Source organism: Bombina bombina, chromosome 3 (genome assembly GCF_027579735.1).
Source record: "Bombina bombina isolate aBomBom1 chromosome 3, aBomBom1.pri, whole genome shotgun sequence".
NCBI classification, from domain to species: Eukaryota; Metazoa; Chordata; class Amphibia; order Anura; family Bombinatoridae; genus Bombina; species Bombina bombina.
Window position 1 is genome coordinate 1,079,667,046 of NC_069501.1, and position 20,008 is coordinate 1,079,687,053.

The window sequence follows — 20,008 nt, forward strand, 5'->3', positions numbered from 1 at the left end:
GACAAACAAATATGTTAAATGTTCTAAATAATATATTGCAGGTCCTCCGGGAGTTGCCAAGCAGACCATATCCAGAAATGGGAAGACCACAAGAGCCTGGACCATCAACTCCTGGACCATTAGCTCCTGTGCCTCCTCCATCTCCTACTCTGCCTGGTCAAACCCCAGTCACTCACAGTACTCCTCCTCCCTTTCTTACACAACCATCTCCAATGAGGACACGTCGGAGGGGGCATTTGTCCACCCCAGAGACTCAGTCTTGAGGGAAGAAGGGAAGGAGGAAGAAGTAATTATGTTTATATATTGTTTTTGATTTAAAGTTAATTTATAAATGATAAGTATGTTATGATGTTGTCTTCTTACACTTGTGGAGCACACTCTGTATTCAATCTGCTTCTATGGGCCCGGGTACATGGAGGCAGATTGTTTGCAGAGTGTGTTTTACAAGTGTGTTGAGACATCATCATATGCTGTCCTTGTTGATTAGATTGATTGGTTTTTGTGATGTAATGTCCAAACCTGTTCTCCTAATACAAAACAATGACCATTACAATTATACATGATGGCATATCACTGTGTTGATGCAAACAACATAGCTTAAACAAGAACATATGCTAACATATACTAATTCTTATGGCTTATTGGTATATCTGCATGTGCTTGTTAAATCAAGCAAATGTTGGTAGTTTAGAATAAGGCCCATATTTATCAAGGTCTTGCGTACCTGATCCAATACTGCGGATCAGGTCCGCCAGACCTCGCTGAATACGGCGAGCAATACGCTTGCCATATTCAGCATTGCACCAGCAGCTCACAAGAGCTGCTGGTGCAACGCCGCCCCCTGCAGACTCGCGGCCAGTCGGCCGCCAGCAGGCGTGTGTCAATCAACCCCATCGTACTCGATCAGGTTGATTTCCGGCGATGTCTGTCCACCTGCTCAGAGCAGGCGGACAGGTTATGGAGCAGCGGTCTTTGTGACCGCTGCTTCATAACTGCTGTTTCTGTCGAGTCTGAAGACTCGCCAGAAACAGGGGCCATCAAGCTCCATACAGAGCTTGTTAAATAGAGCCCTAAGCCTGTATGCCATATTTCTCTCGATGTGTTGACAACATTGAATATGTTAAATAAAGTGTATATTTTTCAAGCTACCTTAAAGTGTTTTACTTATTTCGGAAATATATTTCATTTAAAAGGTGCATGCAGGCAGAAAAATTTGCTTACATGATTTTGACAGAGCATAACATTTTAAACAACATTCACGTTTACTCATATTCTTTGATTCATTATCTTGTCATCCTTTGCTGAAAGGTTTATCTAGGAAAGCTCAGAAACAGTAAAGAACATAGCTTCGGTCTGCTGATTGGTGGCTCCATATATCTATCGATTGTTATTGCCTCACCCATGTGTTCACTTAAAAACTAGTAGTGTATTGATGTTCCTTCAACACATTATACCAAGAGACTGAAGCACATTTGAGAATAGAAGAGAATTGGAAACCAGGTAAAAATTGTATGTTCAACATAACTAATGAAAGATACATTTAGGGTTTCATGTCCCTTTAAGAGTTACATTTCAAATTCATGCTCACAGTACTATATTTGGATAACAACAATGTGGAATCGATACATAACACGATATTGAACATTTCAGGACATAACATCTATAAAAAGTATACATCTCATATATATATATCATGATATAGGTGAATGCATATTGAGACTCACAGGCCCATTTATCAAAGGGCTTGCGGACCTGATCCGACACTGCGGATCAGGTCCGCAAGACCTCGCTAAATGCGGAGAGCAATACGCTCTCCGCATTTAACATTGCACCAGCAGCTCACAAGAGCTGCTGGTGCAACGCCGCCCCCTGCTGACTCGCGGCCAATCGGCCGCCAGCAGGGAGCTGTCAATCAACCCGATCGTATTCGATCGGGTTGATGTCTGGCGATTCCTGTCCGCCTGTTCAGAGCAGGCGGACAGGGTTATGAAGCAGCGGTCTTTAGACCGCTGCTTCATAAGTTGTGTTTCTGGCGAGTCTGAAGACTCGCCAGAAACACGGCCCTTCAAGCTCCATACGGAGCTTGATAAATGGGCCTGATGATTTAAAATAGAAAAGCGCATGTTTAGGAATTTTCAATGTAGAGAATTAAACACAACACATTAATTATTTCTTAGTGTGCAAATATTGTTGACAAACATATTAAACAAAATGGAGTATATTCATCGATGAACATTCATGGATAAGCACTTACCTCAAATATATATTCAGGATCAACAACACATTGCCTTCATTCATTTCTTTCATGAGACAGCCATCAATAGATATTTCTTTACTCTTTATCATCTATGTTTCAACAATGTACATGAGTCACACAATCCATAAACCGATAAAATCATGGTTTTAAACTTGTGTTCTCATTCACAAATATGTTGCATCCAATATCGCAGAGCTACGTAATCAAATCAAATGACGGATTTAACACCATTGCATGTGATGTATTACGCAACTAGGTGCATCCAATAACGTAGAGCAATGTACTCCAATCAAATCACGTATTTAACACCTTTGCATGTGATGTCTTATGCAACATGGCACATCCATTATCGCGGAGCAACGCAATCGAATCAAATGATGGATTTAACACCTTTGCAAAGGTGTCAATAACAAATGTATTTCTATTTCAAAAACTAGCATGTGCTATATTGTTAACTAGCAAGCGTGTTTGTTTTATGTAATGTAACGCTAGATAACATAATACTGTAATATGTGACATTGTTGGTAAAAAATATATATTTCATAAGAATAGGAAGATTAGGAAATATTTAGAATGCAGCAGGCTTTAACATAGAAATAATGGTACTATATACATCACGAAAATGTGTATTGTTAATACATTATATGTTACCTATAGCAATATATTGTTTCATAATTAAATATAATCAAAAATAATAGAAAGAGATTAATCATCTAAAATGTGTGCATTATACATTTCTTAAGATGTAAGAAAAATTGGAATATATCTGCTGACAACATTCAGATAATAGTCTGTTTTAAATATATGTGTATGTTGATTTCAAAAGCAAAAATAATAAAATGTACATTATGAATGCATAACCATTACATTAAGGATTATAAACATAAAATAACTTTTATTACAAATGACATTAATAAATAAAGACGAAATATAACATTTTAATTACATTATTCTTTTTATTATGATAAATATGATTTATAAAGGTCATAAAACATAAATAAATAGGATAATAGGACAAATAAGTCAGAATGATAACACAGCCCCTTTGGAGCCATCTGACAAGGTGACATAGTGCATCACAGTCCTTTCAGGGAGTTGACAAGGGTAAACAAAGGCCAGCATAGCCCCTTTGGAGCCATCTGACAAGGTGACATAGTGCATCACAGTATTTTCAGGGTGTTGACAAGGCTAAACAAAGGCCAGCATAGCCCCTATGGAGCCATCTGACAAGGTGACATAGTGCATCACAGTCCTTTCAAGGAGTTAACAAGGGTAAACAAAGGCCAGCATAGCCCCTTTGGAGCCATCTGACAAGGTGAAATAGTGCATCACAGTCCATTCAGGGAGCTGACAAGGGTAAACAATGGCCAACCTAGCCCCTTAGTAGAAATCTGACAAGGTGAAATAGTGCAACAGGCACAACAAGAACAAACAATAAATAAATAAACTTGGCCAATGGGCAACAAATATAACATGTGGATGGAGGAGTTATTTGTGCTCCCTCGGTTCATCTCTGGATCCTCCACTTACCTGGGCATCATCCTCACCTTCCTCGGCCTGAGGTTCTGCAGCTGTGGCTTGATGCCTTGCATCCATACGGATAATGCGCATTAGCATCAGGCGATTAAGCTGCAGCTGCATAAGCATGGTGTCATGCATCCTTCCCAGCAACTGATGTGAACTCAGCATGGTTTGCTCCAAACGTGCTAGAGCCTCTAGCGTCAACCATGCTGAATCACAACCTAAACAAAAATAAATTTAAAAAATTATTAATAATTACAGAACATAATAAAAATATAGCAAAGAGACATTGTACTAATTAAAATACAAATCGGGATTATAATAAAATATGCTATAGAGAAGAAGAATTACACAATAAATAAGTTCTTCATAGATAAACCATTAGATATTAAGAAAACTAAAAACCCTATCGATCGGCAAAACATTATTTCATTGGTTTATGACACACTGGGAAAAGGGCGGTGATAACAAATAACAAAATATTGTCATATATACAGCATTTATATCCAACATCTAGGCAATATCATTTAGATAATAAAAAATGGGGATGATAATTTCATAAAATGTAAATATGAAACCTTTACATTCATAAAATATAAATAAACTTTCCAATTCAAAAACAATTTATGTATAATTAGATCAGTATAAAGTCCCTTTAAGAATGTATGTTCTAAAGTTGATTTGTAATGATACTTACATCGGTGGCTGGGAAGGAGAACACAACACCCAGGACAAGGAAGGTGGGGATCAGGGTAAATGTGTTGGTGGGGAGGGATGTTGGTCCTGCTCCGGTGGAGCCTGCACAGGTGGGGAGGGTGGGGCCTGGGCAGTTGGTGCATGTGCAGGTGGGGCAGGAGCAGGATGGGCAAGACGAGGAGAGCAGCAAGGGGGGGCAGGGGGTTGGTTTTGGGAAGGGGCAGGATGGGAAGAGTGGCGAGGGGGGGAGGGTGGAAGTAGAATGTCCATCTGAAATATATAATACAATTTTATAAATACATATATTATATGAAAATATATTATTATATTTTAAAAAAATAATATTCACCATCATTTTAAATCTGTATGAATTTTCTCATAAAATATTTATACAAAGTCACAATAATGACTATGTTTAAAGGTATTGATTGATTAGAAGCAAGTCTAATTTATAATAATCTTTAATTGATCCTTGAAACTCTGATTGCTCACTGGTATTTTTCATGGAACGTTTGATCAATACATTAAGAATCATATATTTTGAAGTCAACATTATGTGCTAATCTTTCTGATTTTACAATATGATATTTCTCTTTTCAATAATATATCAGTACGCATGTATGCATTTGATATTGAAACGACATAGAGTTCTTTTAGACACATGCACATGGATTGACTTTGGAGACTCCACCAATTGGATAATATAGGAGTGTGTAATATGATCAAATATAAATGGCCACTTCACATAACCTTTGAAACAAGGTAATCACTGATTATCATATAGATTAAGATGATTGCCTTTGTAATCTTAAATATAATTATTTTAAGCTTGATGCTTCAATCAATTACTATTCAGAATATATACACGGTAGATAATACCGTTCATATTAAATATTAAGAATAGAATGGTATCTATCTGACATTATTTTTACAGAGTATGTTTGTGAATATATCTTTTACATTACAATTAAATGTATGTCATACCAATATTAATAAAAGTTCAAAGTTAATAGAAAAGGGCTTTAAAGTTCCTGGATATACAATCTCCAAACAGTACAATTAGCCAGTGAATGTATGCTGCTCTGAAGGAACCGCTATACCCTCTCTTACGTACACCTTCCATATAACCATAATCCCAATAGATATTTCATCATAAATAAATAATCCACGTTAGCCTTACCAGGATGTAGAGACTTTGTATTAGGACCACTCAGATCTCTTTTACTGAACCCATCGGCGTCTCTCACCCTCTCTGGTAGGTAAACTGACTGTAACCAAATCCCTGGTCGTTACGAATTACGCTGATGACGTCAATGATGGGGGCTGGTCACTCAGGCTGTACGGAGAAAACTGCAGCGGTAACTGAAAACACAGCTGATATCCTTTGTGCTAGGAGCTAAGACCAACTGGTAAAGAACATAGAAAAAGAAAGGCAAATGGCTTGCTCCAAGGTGAAATAAAAAGCTTCTTTATTGATCCATTAAAAATCCAGGAGGACACAAGTGAAAGAATGAGTGTAGCACCACTGGCTTAAGCGTTTCGGCTGAATGTTGTAATCATAGCCATAAGGTGCTACGCTGAATACACAGCTTAAAAAGTAAATGACTACTTCTCATTGGATAAAAGTAATACATGTTACGCCCATTCCACAGGTGACACCATGGCATGATAAATAAGACATCAAAAATATCAAAGCAAACTTGATCTAAATAATGAACTAATATTATATACAGATAATAATTGAAAAATAATGCATATATTTATAGAAACAACCTCTTAGCACATTCACAATAATAAATAAAAGTACCATTGCAAATAAATGACTATTAACAGAAGATGTTGTAAAATGAAGTACTCCATATTCATTAAATAATATAGAATAAAAATACAAATTCGTAATAATATAATCTATTAACAGCTGGAATTATTTAATCAATATTAAGAGCCTTGTTTATAAAATGCCATAAATTATTTTGTTTTTATACACATATTTTACCTATGCATATAAAATGTTACATAATAAAATTCATTCATCATATATTATGTATGATTCACATTATACTCAAAGCAAATCTTAATAGTTTACAAAATTATTACATGTTAAGGGAATAAGTAAATGTGTGCAACTCAATTGAGAGTTCTATTATGATAACTAGCAAAATGTTGGACAAGAGGGGTTGTGGATTTGCCTTTTGTAATAGTAGAAAAATGTTCCCTCATACGGGAATTAATGTCTCTACTAGCGAGACCCACATACTGAACCTTGCAAAGCGCAGTGGCGGCTGGTGAATTTTTGGGATGGGGGTGCACAAGACCCTGCCCCTATTGGAAAGCCACGCCCCTCTTGAAAAACACGCCCCTTTTTAAAAACCACACCCATTTTAACAAGCCACACCCATTTATAGAAGCCACACCCCTTTGTGAAAGTCACGCCCATCAAATGGCCCCACCCATTTGAACCAGCAGTGTTTTTGGTCATCGTCTTCTTGAAATATCCAGGCCCGGCCGGGGGGTAACTTCAACTGAAGTTTCTGACTGATTCCTCAACATTATTCTCAAGTATCTGCTGATATTGAGTGGAATCCATGAGACCCTCAACAATATTCCCAGTAGTACAGGTCTTTGGAGGTGGTCTGTGGGCTGTTTTTGACCGTTCTTATCATCCTTTGCCTATCCGATATTTTACTTTGCCTGCTACTTCTGGCCTTAACAAGAAATGTGCCTGTGGTCTTCCATATCCTCACCATGCTGACTATGTTCCTCACAGTGGACACTGACATCTTAAATCTATGCAATAGCTTTTTGTAGCCTTCCTCTAAACCATGATGTTGAACAATCTTTGTTTTTAGGTCATTTGAGAGTTGTTTTGTAGCCCCCATGTTGCCACTCTTCAGAGGAGAGTCATAGAGAACAACTTGCAATTGGCCACCTTAAAACCTTTTCTCATGATGATTGGATACACCTGTCCTGTCTATGAAGTTTAAGGCTTAATGGGCTCACCAAACCAATTTTGTCTTCCAATTAATCAGTGCTAGGTAGTTACAGGTATTCAAATCAACAAAATAACAAGGGTGCACAAATGCATGCACCTGTCTAATTTTGTTTTGATGCATATTGCACATTTTCTGTTAATCCAATAAACCTAATATCACTACTGAATTTTTACTGTGTCCTTCATTTATTTGATAGATCAAAATGAAATTACTGATCCAAACAGCCAATTATTTATAACTGAAAATCATGGAAATTGTCAGAGATGCCTAAACTTTTGCATACAACTGTATATGATTTCATGCACTCAAACTGTATTAAAGTAATGAACTCAGATATGAAATATATTTTTATGAAATGTAACATCAATTGTATATAAATACTATGCTCCAATACAGCTCACAGGCCGGATATCTAAAAAATATACAAAGGGAACATTTGTTAAAGTTTAAGCTTCAAAAGATTCTTTACTTCATCGCTTAATGAGATTAGATCTCTACAAACAAGATGACCATGTTACCTCTCTGGGGTGACAGAGAAACAATTCTGTACTTTACTTCAGATATGCTCAGTCTTCAGGAAAGTAAGTAATTATCCCTTGTATGATATACAAATGATGAGACTAACAATACTTTTGAAGGTCTGAATCCACATATACGTCTGGAAAGGTTTTCTAGCTCAGAATCGATCCAAGCATATAGAAGACAAAATTTCATATGAAATGACTTGTACCTAATTTTCATATAGTTTTATATACTCCTATACTTTATTAAGGAATGACTTCAAATATGGAATATATTTATATTAAAGTGGGATAATAAGGAAATATAAATATCGTTACAATAAATTAATCACTACAGAATTCTAATTAAATTCAATGTAATATCAGAATATGAAATGATTACTCAATTGATTTCAAATAGTTAATACTATAGTATAGCTGATTATTAGTATCATACTAACTAAGTATTAAATTACAATCCTTTTAAGTCTCCCAATATTTAATGAATCATCGCGTTCATCATGTCCTCGAAGTGAAAGCTCAAATGCGCCGGAAAATAGAATACAATTCATAATTTGGGAAAGAACATAACGATTTGTGGTTACTTGATGTTAGTGTTTTTTAACATTCAAACAATATGCACTGACAAGTTGTTGGCGAATATCAATCCTTCATAGCAAATTAAACTCTAATGGGGAGTATAAATGTGATTAGTAGCAATTATTTATATTTTTGGAGTTAAATGTGATAAATCGGCGACACCATAACTCACCCAACTTGAATCACCACTTTGTTTTTCAAACAGGAGACAATAAAAAGAAGATCCTGTTTGCAAAATGACTATTAAGTTAATCTCTTAAGATATTATCAGTAGGAAGTATATATATATATATATATATATATATATATTTATAATATTTAATATTATGACCATGTCTAATATTTAAATTAATATACAAGAATCCATACTCTTCAGTATACCCATGTCTAGTGTTAAAATATACATGCTCAGTTAAATTATATAATAACATATGTATTAACCAAATGATTAATCAAAGCTGCGAAATAATAAGTATCTTGAATGTACATTTATGAAAATATATTCCTGGATTTAAAGAACCTTCCACTTTATAGAGAAATAAAACCACATCTCAATTATTGTTGCCCTAGCCCCCAGTGTTCGATATTAGGCAATGCAGCCAAAGGCCGTGGCAACATTAAGATAAATACACCAACATTTTACTTTCTACAAAAGAAGATTATTTCTATTACACTAGTGCTTAATAATTAACTTTAAAGGTAAAGATTAAAACAGAATGTTGATAACTCAAGTACAATTTTTGTAAATTAAGTCAATACGCCTGTCTTTTTTTGAGGCAAATAAATCAATAACATTTTCGGTGAATGTAGGCATGTCATTGATCAATTGTTTTTCAATTGTGAGCATGGCTAGAGCAGTCAGTCTTTCCTCAGTCATGGTGCTCCTTAGAAATGTCTTAACTCGTTTTAAAGTTGAGAAACATCTCTCAGCCTCAGCAGTTGTCACGGGAATAGTCGAAATAATTTGCAACAGTTTGTAGGTCTCCGAAAAAGTACTGTCCAAGTTATTTTCTATTACAAACTGTAGAAGACTGATGGCACCATTCATATTTCGGAAATCTGGTCTTCTGTAAATTACTCCTAGTTCCGTTTTCAGGCGATCTTTCTGTAATATGTCATAAACCGCTGATGTTTGTTCAAGAAGCTGATTTGGAAAAATTTTCTCGTAATCTGCAAATTTTTCAGCTTGGAGGAGAGAAACAGCCGAGTAGTGAGTTATAAAAGAAAATCTATCTTTTACTTGATTCGTGATAACATCGCATATCTCTTTAGCTGCCACAGTCTGAGTAATGTGAATATTTTCTCTCTTCCTTTTCCTTGATGTTTCCTCTGTTTCTGATATCGTCATGATCACTGTGTCCATTCTTTTCCTTTCGTTTTCCATTGTCTGCTGGAAAGTGTTAACATGTTTTCGAATAAGTGCCGCGTCTGTTAGTGTTTTCTGAAGTTGGTTGTATAACACATCTACATGTGGCATAATATTGTGAAAAACTGAAAGCCAAAACACAAATACCGAGTCTTGTAACATACGCCGAATAGCCCCAGCTTGATTTATTGCTATTTCTTTTTTCGATGTTGACTATATTTTTTCCATACATTCAATTAACTGTTCCCTGTTTTCAAACACTGTATTGACGATTCGACTCTTGAAATTCCACCTGGTGGCTGAACCATGAGGTATCCTTCTTCTAACAGTTTCATCTAGAATAGCTATCCGTTGTGGCGAGTTACTAAAAAAGTTAGTAATGTCACTTAGGTTAGAAAAAAATACTCGAACTTGTTGATTCTGACTGCTTGCTTGGCTGACAATCAAATTGAGTTGATGTGCGTAGCAATGCACAAAATGTGCATTCTTGTAGGTACGTTTAATTATAGCCTGAACACCTGCATGCTGACCACTCATCACGCTTGCACCGTCGTAACTCTGGGATATCAATTTTTCGGGGTTGTCTATAACTTTTTCCAAAGTATTTTGGATACATGTAGCTATAGATTCTGCATCATGTCCAGCTGGATTAGTGAATTCCCAGAATCTCTCAACCGGTTGACCGTTACCTATAATGTATCGAAAAACAACAACCAATTGGAAGGCAGATGAAACATCAGTAGTTTCATCTGCTATCACTGCTACAAAACTTGCTTTTGAGATTTCCTTTTTTATTTGGTTCTGGCAAACAGTAAGCATACAGTCTAATAAATCGTTTTGAATTTCTTTTGACGTTCCTTTAAAAACAGTGGCACTAGTGAGATGTTCTTTTAGAGATGCATCAAGTTCTGCTGAGAAGTTTATAAGACCTCTGAAAATGCCTGGATTTAATGAATCCTCGCTTTCGTCATGTCCTCGAAGTGCAAGTTCAAATGCGCCGCAAAATAAAATACAATTAATTATTTTCGAAAGAACATAACGATTTTTCGTTACTTGCTCATTATGTTTTTTAATATTTAAACGATATGCACTGTCAAGTTGTTGTCGAATATCAACCCTTCCTAGCAAATTAAACTCTAATGTGGAGTTTAAATGTGATTGTGAACAATTATGTTTATTTATTTTTTGATTTAAATGTGATAAATCAGCGACACCAGAACTCACCCAGCTTGATTCACCACTTTGTTTTGCAAACAGGAGACAATAAAAACAAAAGAGTCTGTTAGATAATTCACAGCCACAAATCCATGCATATTTATCATATACCTCGGGTTTGAATTCTCTTTTGAAATCTCTAGTTTTACATTTTGTCACCTGGATAAGGTTAAGCATAGGTGTTGGCCTGAGCATTTTAATTTCAATTTTTCTTTCCATGGGTAACGTTGAAAAATGTAATTGCTTTAGCTCAGACACACTGATTTTACTAAGTGCCATCTTAACTGTTAGTTTACACACAAAGAACAGTACTTGTTGTTATAAAATATATAACTTTAACTAGGTAAGTAGCCTTGCGGCTCTTATAAAATATATATCTTGTAGGTTAGTTGTTTTGCTGTTATAATATAGATATATATATATAACTTTGAGACAAGTAGTTTTGCGGTTATAATATATAAATAGTAGTATTGCTGTTATAAAATATAAAACTTGACTTAATAGGCAAGTCAAGTTGGTAATTAGCTTTGCAGCTGTTATAAATTATACAACTTGTAGTAGGTAAGTAGCTGTGAAGCTGTTATAAAATATATAATTGTTTTAAAAACTCTGAGACTCTCTGCAATCTGCTAATAATTCTAAACTAAAATAGTGTTTTAACTAGTATAATTACAGCAGGCAGCAGCCGTGACAGCCGTCAACGGGCAAGGTGAACTACAGTCTAAAACTAGTAGGCAAGTAGATTTTTGGTTGTTCTAAAATATATAACTTTTAGGACTGTAGGTAAGTAGCTGTGAAGCTATTATAAAATATATAATTGTTTTATAAACTCTGAGACTCTCTGCAATCTGCTAATAATTCTAAACTAAAATAGTGTTTTAACTTTAAGTAGTATAATTACAGCAGGCAGCAGCCGTGACAGCCGTCAACGGGCAAGGTGAACTACAGTCTAAAACTAGTAGGCAAGTAGATTTTTGGTTGTTCTAAAATATATAACTTTTAGGACTGTAGGTAAGTAGCTGTGAAGCTATAAAATATATAATTGTTTTAAAAACTCTGAGACTCTCTGCAAACTGCTAAATAATTCTAAACTAAAATAGTGTTTTAACTAGTTAATTACAGCAGGTAGCAGCAGTGACTTTTATAACTTGTAGGTAAGTAGCTGTGAAGCTGTTATAAAAAATTATAAAAGTTTTAAAAACTCTGAGACTCTCTGCAAACTGCTAATAATTCTAAACTAAAATAGTGTTTTAACTAGTTAATTACAGCAGGTAGCAGCCGTGACATGACAGCCGTCAATGATCAAGGTCAACTACTGTCTAAAACTAGTAGGCAAAGGCAATAAGGCTTAGGCAAGTAGTTTTGCGGGTGTTATGAAATATATAACTTGTAGGTAAATAGCTGTGAAGTTTTTAAAAAATATACAATTGTGGTAAATAATAAAACTAATATAATTATTATATTTTATAATAAATTAGACTGTTAATAATATAACAGCACAGGCAGTTAACTGCTTTTTTGAAAAGAAAAAAAAAATGCAAAACTTGCAATCTAATTAATGATCTATTGATTTAAAACTAAAAGTAACCACACTACTCCCTAGGCTAGTCCTACTCTAGTAGTGTAGACTCTCTAATAATGAATGATTAATTCTAATAACTTTAAGTATCTGGCCTGCTGCTAATTCACTACACTCTCTCTCACTCTGACAGACTGACTCAATCTATCTCTGACTAAATAACTTTCTGTTCAAAATGAGGGGACAGGGCCCCAGGCAAGAACTAACTCACTGTCTCACAAATAAATAAATGATAATGTATTGTCCACCGTCCAGCAGGAGGGGAGCTGGTTTTTTAAAAAAAAATTCTGCCCAAAAAGCTAAGCAAAGCAGCCCAAGTGACTGTGACTGACAGACAGTTCCTCCGGCCCCACTAACTTTTCCCTCTCTAGCCTAGGGCTAGCCTCTAACAGACAGCAGAAAAACTAAGTAATATAGTAAGTCAGTGCTGGCTGTGTAACTGTAACTCAACAGGCTAACAGCAGTTACAGCACAGCACAGTAGCACACAGGTCAGTTAGTATTGTTCGTTGCAAATCTGCACAGTAAAGTTCGCTCAGACTGAGTAGACACAGACAGGGTCAGGCTATCAGTTCACTGACTCCTCTCCGCTCAACAGCAAACTCAAGACTGAATTTTTCGCGCCGTTGATGCGGGGAGGAGCCGGTGATGACGTCACCGGCATCATGGTGCGAGCAGGCGCAGCCTATCTGAGGGCACACAGGCAACTTGGCTAGAACGCCTGTTTGATGCAGGGGAGGAGCCGGTGATGCAGGGTTACCTGCAGCCAATCAGAGCGCAGCTGAACTTGGCTCCTTGAAGTTGTCCCTCCCCACTCGCACACTTCAGCTTGTGCGAACAGGGATCTATATACAAGCAGTTTAAGCCTGGCCCAGATGCCTGCAGTGAAATAGACTTCACTGACAGGCAGGGTATAGGGCTCTATCGCACGTGCGATTGCCTTAAAGAGACACACCATAATTAAAAAAAAAGCATCAGAATTTTTTTTTTTTGGGGGGTTAGAAATAAAATATAATTTTTCTAATAGGGGGCTATTGGAAAAATTATATTTTATTCAGCAAAATTAAAAAAACATCATTTTTTGGGGGGGGGGGTTAGAAATAAAATATAATTTTTCTAATAGGGGGCTATTGGAAAAATTATATTTTATTCTGAAAAATTATTTTTTTCCCCCTGCATCTGACAGGGGGGCACGTGCTCATGTGCACAAATGGAGGAGCCTCCACTGGCAAAGCGTACATTTCATGAGGTAAATCACACCAGTGGCAGTGCAATTGAGGCATGATTTAATATCAAACACCTCCCCTGTGACTTCTGATTTAAAACTTGTAGTCACTGTTACGAAATCACAGGGCTTGCATCTCCGGTGTCCACATCTGAACATGCCCACAGGTCGCAGCCATGAACTGGAAACTTCCGTGATTGGTCTCAATTGGGTGGGAGAAAGGATGGATGCGAGGGTACGATATTTTCTATATGAGAATCTTATACCCTTAGAAACAGCAGATTGTAATGCATTATCTGCTGCTAAAATAGAGAAGTGTTTCTTTACAATATCACAAATATCAAGATAATGTGCACTAAAGGTAGTTACAAATTTCGTACCCTCGAATCCATCCCTTCTGTCAGTCCTATTTTTAAGGAAAATATCTCTAGATTTTAACTGAATACAAGCTCTTGCTCGTTTAATATCTTTCAATGGATAACCCCTATCCTTGAGTTTGTGCTCCAGAAGGTTCGCCTCAACCTCAAAATCTGCTTGCTCACTACAATTCCTCCTGATTCTTGCATACCGTCCCTTGGCCACCGCAAATGAAATATGTCTAGGGTGGCAGCTAGATCCATGTAACAACATATTTCCAGAAAGGGGCTTTCTATATACTCCGGTTGAGGCGAACCTTCTGGAGCACAAACTCAAGGATAGGGGTTATCCATTGAAAGATATTAAACGAGCAAGAGCTTGTGTTCAGTTAAAATCTAGAGATATTTTCCTTAAAAATAGGACTGACAGAAGGGATGGATTAGAGGGTACGAACTTTGTAACTACCTTTAGTGCACAATATCCTGATATTTGTCATATTGTAAAGAAACACTTCTCTATTTTAGCAGCAGATGATGCATTACAATCTGCCGTTTCTAAGGGTATAAGATTCTCAAGTAGAAAATGTTGTACCCTCGCGTCCATCCCTTCTCCCACCCAATTGAGACCAATCACGGAAGTTTCCAGTTCATGGTTGCGACATGTGGGCATGTTTAGATGTGGACACTGGAGATGCAAGCCCTGTGATTTCGTAACAGTGACTACAAGTTTTAAATCAGAAGTCACAGGGGAGGTGTTTGATATTAAATCATGCCTCAATTGCACTGCCACTAGTGTGATTTACCTCATGACATGTACCCTTTGCAAGGTTCAGTATGTGGGTCTCACTAGTAGAGACATTAATTCCCGTATGAGGGAACATTTTTCTACTATTATAAAAGGCAAATCTAAAACCCCTCTTGTCCAACATTTTGCTAGTTATCATAATAGCATTCTCGATACTTTGAGATGGTGTGTAATAGAAAAAGTGAGGACACTGATTAGAGGGAGTGCTATTGACCACCTACTGGCAAAAATAGAAATGTTTTGGATATTTCGTTTAGGATCCCTTCTGGTTTGAATTCGAGATATGATCTCATTAATTTTAAGGAATAAGTGTATATCAGTTTGTTGTACTTTGTTCCTTATATCTGCTTGTTGACTATAGACAGTACTATGTATTGGTAAATATAAGATCATGCAATATTCATTCTATCTATTTAAAAGTATACATTTTTGCTGTGCCGTTTTAGTTATTTATTATTACTATTATTATTATTATTATTACCATCCTTTTTTCATATATTTTGCAACAATAGTTGAGTTGCACACATTTACTTATTCCCTTAACATGTAATAATCTTGTAAACTATTTAGATTTGCTTTGAGTATAATGTGAATCATACATAATATATGATGAATGAATTTTATTATGTAACATCATTTTATATGTATAGGTAAATATGTGCATAAAAACAAAATAATTTAAGGCATTTTATAAACAAGGCTCTTAATGTTGATTGAATAATTCCAGCTGTTAATAAATTATATTATTATGAATTTGCATATTTATTCTATATTTTTAATAAATATGGAGTACTTCATTTTACAACATCTTATGTTAATAGTCATTTATTTGCAATGGTACTTTTATTTATTATTGTGAATGTGCTAAGAGGTTGTTTTCCACATTATGGTTAATTTATTATCTGTATATAATATTAGTTCATTATTTAGATCAAGTTTGCTTTGATATTTTTGATGTCTTATTTATCATGCCATGGTGTCACCTGTGGAATGGGCGTAACATGTATTACTTTTATCCAATGAGAAGTAGTCATTGACTTTTTAAGCTGTGTATTCAGCGTAGCACCTTATTTCTATGATTACGGCATTCAGCCGAAACGCGTAAGCCGGTGGTGCTACACTCATTCTTTCACTTGTGTCCTCCTGGATTTTTAATAGATCAATAAAGAAGGTTTTTATGTCACCTTGGAGCAAGCCATTTGCCTTTCTTTTTCTATACCAATATTAATAGACACATTCAGAATTTAACTTTTTAGGTTAGAGGAATATTAATCTTTGTTTGAGGGAAATGGACAGTCTACACATAAATCATTTTCAAATCCCTTTACATATCATACATCATGAAATTAAATTAATGAATTTCAACATGATTATGTTTCATGTATACTTAGAAGTGGCTGAGAAGCTCAGAACAATGATGACATAATGATATGGTCTGCATCTAGGTACTCAGATGAATAGCAATGACTGTCTGTACAATCATAAGATGATTATTGGGCGATTGGAAATAATAATCATGTGACATCATGATGTCATTCATGACAATTTATACATAAATAAGCAAATAAATTCTTAATTTCTATGTCCATGCTACATGATTTAGAAAGGGGGGCAGTAGTGTATTTGAAAAATAATGGAATAATATATTTTAAATGGACCAAGCTGTAGACTTTAGTTTTATGCAATAGCATTATTTTGAAACAATATACGTTATATACATGTTGTTATATATATTTGATGTACCATCAGACTCCAAGGGAGCCACATTCTCCTCCATCGCACATATAACATCCATATCTGTAAAACATATGTTGTGTACACGTTAAAATCAAATATTATAACGTGTTACTGGTGCTCAAGGACACACATCAATGTTGCATTAAAGAGATACTGAACCAAAGTTATGAATTTCATAATTTCGATGGAGCATGCAATTGAAATAAAATATATAATTATCGATGATTAACAATTAAATGTGATTGTATTTTGAAAATCTGGGAAAAAGCATAGCACACGGAACATTTAATAGTTATCGTGTGTATCGCTTGATGATTGTTGTCTGCATTTATACAAAATATCAACAAGTGCTAGCCATGTTCTGAAGCACAAAGGTGTAGACTAAGAAGCTTTGAGATCTTAATATTAAAATAATAAAATAAATAGCTATATAATTAGAGGAGTACATTATAAGTTTTATTCAAATGGAATGCTTCATCATTGTCACGTTCTATGCCTGCTGTTTCTCTGCTGTGATTTTGTTAAGCACATTTAGCATGTCCCTTTAAATTCTTCCCTATAAATATACCTTCCAGCAGTTGCCAAGTAATTGTTTTTGTTGTGTAAACTGCAAGAGACCAGTGCTCTCGTTTGCTACAGCTTTCCAGCATCACACCTAAACCGGCTACAAACTACCTTCTAAATTCTATAGGCTTATTGATAAGGATACAAGTGATTTACAGCATCTTATACCTTACTGCCTTTAACTTGTCTACAAGATCTTTATGAATAAGTAGTCTCAGGAGAGACTCACAGCTATACTAGTTTCCTGTTCCAGCATTCTCACAGAGAACTCAATAACAGCACTCTCCTCCATCAGCTTCACAGAACAGAATAATAACAGTCTGACTGATTGCTGCAGTACATATCTAGTTCTGAAACCTTGTCCGTTAATTTCACTGATTCAACAGTATACTCTGGCGAATTGCACCACCTCCATTGCTCACAATAATCTTCAGGGGAGATTCCCTATACTAAAAAGACTTACCTCGACTGTCCTTATGAGATTGTAACTTCAGCTGTACTCAGAATCTGCAGGGGAATTCCCTTTTTAGTCCAACTCGAACTACTGTCAAGATAAAAACGTCTACAGCATATGATCTTATTCCATGAAGTTATCCTTTGTTTTTAATTATGGAACCAAGTGATTTCCATAGGAATCTACTATGGGCATAGCCATGCCCCATCTTTGATCTCATCTAGAACGTCACTGAATCTACAGGTTGTAGTATCCTCGCTACACTCCTGTAACATTATAATCAGATTAACTTCTGTAACTGTTTTCTGATACATTCTCTCCACCTTTATTATCTTAAAATAATCTGCAGTTGTGGTCCAATGACTATTATTGCTACAAGGAATAAGTAATAAAGAAACAGCCTCACAATCATAATAATGCTTCATAATCATCTGCTTTAAATATACATATTTGGTATTCTAAAATAAAATTATTCTAAACTATTTAAAATAATATCTTTTGAAATGTGAAGACTAGACCACTAATATGAACATTAAATTCATTAGTTCATCAAGGTGAGTGGAAAGAAAATGATGTCTTTCACATATGTCCTATTTCTTAAAATATAAGACATCCGATTCTTATCATATTAATCTATGACATATCTAATAATAACTATTGGTCCCTGTTTTAAAATAAATCCAGACAATTAACTAGATTAACAGATAACTAGAGCATACTACATATATAAATCTGTGCAATGTAAAGTAATCTGGTTTCTGACACAACACATATTGATCACAATGCAAGACATAAGATATATTTAAAATATGTTATCATGGTGCTGTTAGAATATGCTTATATATAAAGGTAATCCGAGAGTGAAATATGTGATTTAAATCACAGTATTGTTTTATCAAAACAGTGTAATGATTAATAAAGATATTTTGTATCTTTAGATAAATTCTATATCAATATTTGAGAATGTCACTCTAAAGGAATAGTCTATTCCATATGTTGATGTAATGAATCGGATAGAGCATGCAATTTCAATCAAATATATAATTTCCTCATATCATTATGACTATTTAATTATCCTTCTCTCTTAATGATAAGAATAAAATATCAAAGCATATGAGATGGATATTTATATATTCTGCACATGTGTAAAAATGTGTTAGTGTTGTCTAAATGTAGTCACCAACTGTCAAGTACTACCCAGGTGCTGAATCCAAAATGTGCAAGACCCGAAGATTACATTTAAATAAAGATACCAAGATTCTGAGGAATATCTTCGAATACTAATAAATTTAGATTTTGATTACAATGGAATTCGATCTCTGAATTGTGATTCTTATTTTTAAATACACTTGAAATCTAATTAGAGGATCCATGTTAATATAGATCAATGTGAATGTATTAGGCAATGTTATATCCAAATTTGTAAGCCAAAAGTGAAGTATAATGAGACATACCAGACTGGGACAAACCCGAGCTTGATCATATATGTTTTTTAAAATTGACAAAGTTAAACATAATTTTTAATTCTTAATGTGAGTTCATTGTTTTTTAAAATGTATTTTTAAATAATGAGATCATGTATGTTTATTTTAAAGCTGACTTGCATTGTCATCAATTGTTATACATTGATCTGTCAATTTTTAATTTTATATTGCTAGTATAGCTTTTGTAATTTAGAATATTGAAAATCAGTATACTGTATTCTTAACATTTATACTAATTAATGTATACATCTATACATTTGACCAACATGTCTAAAGTAATGCCACTGTTACAGCAAACACATGTTCACGTCTCTGCACAATTATATCTTCCATGATCATTGCGCAATAATTAAAAGCATAATTGCGCATCCATGATTATGAATTGATTTGGATCTAGTAGTGTGATGAGTATAATTTTTAAAGCTTTCAAATATATTTGCAATTGTGTGTATCATGATATTCCAATAGGATCATTGTAAAGATTTAATGATACAAATTCATATTTCTAAGTTTTGTATGAATCGATATTCAATGTATGAAATGGTGGAGGATAGGGATTTCACGGATGCGCAATTCCATTTTAGCTCTGTGACGCATATTCGGGAGAGTGCAAGAAAACATAATTTATGCTTACCTGATAAATTCCTTTCTTCTGTA